Source organism: Olea europaea, unplaced genomic scaffold, assembly GCF_002742605.1.
Source record: "Olea europaea var. sylvestris unplaced genomic scaffold, O_europaea_v1 scaffold5551, whole genome shotgun sequence".
NCBI classification, from domain to species: domain Eukaryota; kingdom Viridiplantae; phylum Streptophyta; class Magnoliopsida; order Lamiales; family Oleaceae; genus Olea; species Olea europaea.
Window position 1 is genome coordinate 1 of NW_019263885.1, and position 2,695 is coordinate 2,695.

The window sequence follows — 2,695 nt, forward strand, 5'->3', positions numbered from 1 at the left end:
GGTTTTTTTTTTTTGGGGGGGGGGGGGGGGTTTACTTGAGGTAGCATCATGTATTTTTTATATTTGGTTGCATAATACAAGCAAAGTATTGATTTGTGTCGAAGTATCACTCAAACAATTAAAAGAAGTAGGAAGTTGAAACATGAGAAAAGTAGTGCAAATAGCTTTTGAAAATCATCTCTAGATTTACATATTTCAATTCTGAATCCTCAGCCAGGAGTATAGTTTCAGAAGTAGGTGCTATTCAAGGAAATAGAAATATAAAACCGACATTGTAATGGGTATTGGATTTATTTATGGTGGGTAAGGATCTAGTTATGTAGGATCCTTCAGACAATGTAGTGGGGAAATGGATTTATGTGGCCGACCTCAAATTTGTTGGAGCAAGGCTTATTTTGTTTTATGCTGTATTCCCTTTATTTGTGCAGTTGATAGTTTTTAGCGATTTGTTATTTTCATTCATAATTTGTTGACAGTTTTGATTTTACTGTTCGGATGAAACCATATATATACACACTTGCGAAACATGTATATAAATCTAGGATTGTGTATATTTATATGAGCTAAAATTGATGTGACAAGGTCTCTAAGACACTCCTAGAAGAAAGGGAGCTCGAGTTCTACCAATGGGAGGGAGATGCAGAAGAATTGTTGAAACGTGTTCGTAATAACCTAAACGCACTTGGAGAGGTAACCCACTAAATTCTCGAATGTGTTTGGCCTGCTTTAACTATGAAGGCATAACCTAATGATTCTATCTCTTATTTTGTACTATTTTTACTGCAGCACTGGTCGAGAGATGAGAAAAATAAATGCTTAAGAGAAGCAACAAAAGCATTCCGGTATTTGGGGCAGATAGTGCGGTTAATTATATTGTAAACTGGAGCCTTTTCAGCCAATAGAATCTTAATCATTCCTTGAGGTGAGCAACAACAAAGTCTTTGCAGGATCTCTCTGATCTTGAGATCAATGAAAAAGAGACTAATTGCTCGTGTTCATCTTTTCCTTCACTCACCAAGTTTCTGTAATTGTTAATTTAGGATTTCACAATCTAACATAGATAATTAGAAGTTTGTGGTTGCATATAGGGACTACACTTTTCATACATCCCAAGTTATCTTCTCTTATAAAAATGGTGATTTTTTAATTTTTTCAGATTGCCCTTTTTCACTGTCAAAGTTAAAAGAGTCTGACTACAAAACTTTTTGTTGTCAACGCCTTCTTTTCACTTCTTTTGTTGAGTTTACCCTTATTACAATTCTTCAATTTATTACCTTCTCCCAATTACCTACCTCATCCTCTCCCTACCCATTGGCCACCCCTTCCCCACCCTGCCCTCATTTAAACCGACATGGGGGCAGCATTAGGATGAGGGTGGTGAAGAAGGATCAAGGGATCTCATTTGAATTTTGACGAAGAAAAGGGACTACTTGATTCTGAAAGAAAGCCTCATTTCTTTTTCTCTCTCGAATATGTTCTTTCCCATAGAATAAGCTCTATAATAAGGCAGTAGATGGAAATCTTGTTGAATTAAATTAGGCTAATCTGGATGTAAAGAATTTCAACCCTGAAACATTTTGATCCCATCTCTGCTATTCTCTTGACCAGGCGATATTTAGTGGGGATTGTGGTCGCACCGGACCACCAAGCAATTTTCTAGACTGAATGCATTGCCTAGCAATGTATCAACAAATATGAAGGGACTCAATTTTCTGATTTTGATGCAGACTCAGACGTTACTTACATGAAATTCTTGATAGATAGCAATGCTCAGGAAAGAGAAATTGCTACTGCTCTTGGGCATCAGTGCCTTCTAGATTTCACTCTCAGCTTTTGTCAAGCTGAGCACTCAGATATTTGCATTAGATACCGGACAGTGGTATGTGTATACAGTGTATTGGAGGAAACTGTAGAAAGGGGTGTTGCTTGACTTCGAACGTTTCTCTTTAACTAGACTTTTGTGTAAGCTATAACTCTGCATCTCTGATAAAATTGCTTTAATTGCTGGTTTGGACTGTTGGTGCATTGATTGTTGTTCTCAGTGACTATATTGATCTTATACATTTATTTGTTTAAATTTCATATTCAATTCATCTCTCACATGCAGGTCAGTTTTTTCTTTTGCCAATTGGCTCGACACGTTCACAATTTTCACAAAACTGATAACAATACTTGATCCCAGGGCATTTGTCCGCTTGCTTTTTAATTTTCAAATTTTGTCTTGACATGTAAAATCGTAATTATTTGGATAGTGGGATTATTTCCTGCAAATGAATGGCTCAGGCCAAGAATGAAATGTACAATACATGGCATTTATCTGCAATGTTTAGAATCAGATCTCCACTTGTCAATTCTAGCCTTTCTATGATTTCTATCGAAGTGAATAAGACAGAAATAAAAAAGAAAAATTATAAACTACACAAAGGACAGAAGAAGTAATACTAATAGCACAATAGCTGCTGATGCCAGACGTTACATCTTGTGTGCACAAGATTGCACTTGCGAGGGGATGATGAAATTTCTATGCGTCGCTATGATATTCAAGTTATTTAGGTTAGCCGTGATGGTTAATTTAGAGGGGAGATATTGGCATATTGCCCAAATTTTGTTATCATTCACAATTAATACGTCAAAGTTTGTCTTGATAGTAGCTAGCATCCATCATTTGCGGCGCATTTCATATTTTAAAGTCTAA

At 36.3% G+C, this 2,695-nt stretch overlaps 1 long non-coding RNA gene across 2 annotated transcripts; it reads left to right on the plus strand.

Annotated features, from left to right (window-relative positions):
• The first annotated feature begins 56 nt into the window (after positions 1-56).
• On the plus strand, positions 57-2,089 carry LOC111389068. 2 transcript variants are annotated; one of them, XR_002701673.1, is made up of 3 exons: positions 70-690; positions 787-922; positions 1,609-2,025. It is a non-coding gene; the product is annotated as an uncharacterized LOC111389068 (long non-coding RNA). The 2 variants fall into 2 exon arrangements; XR_002701672.1 differs by having other exon boundaries at positions 57-690; positions 787-2,089.
• The last annotated feature ends 606 nt before the right edge of the window (positions 2,090-2,695 follow it).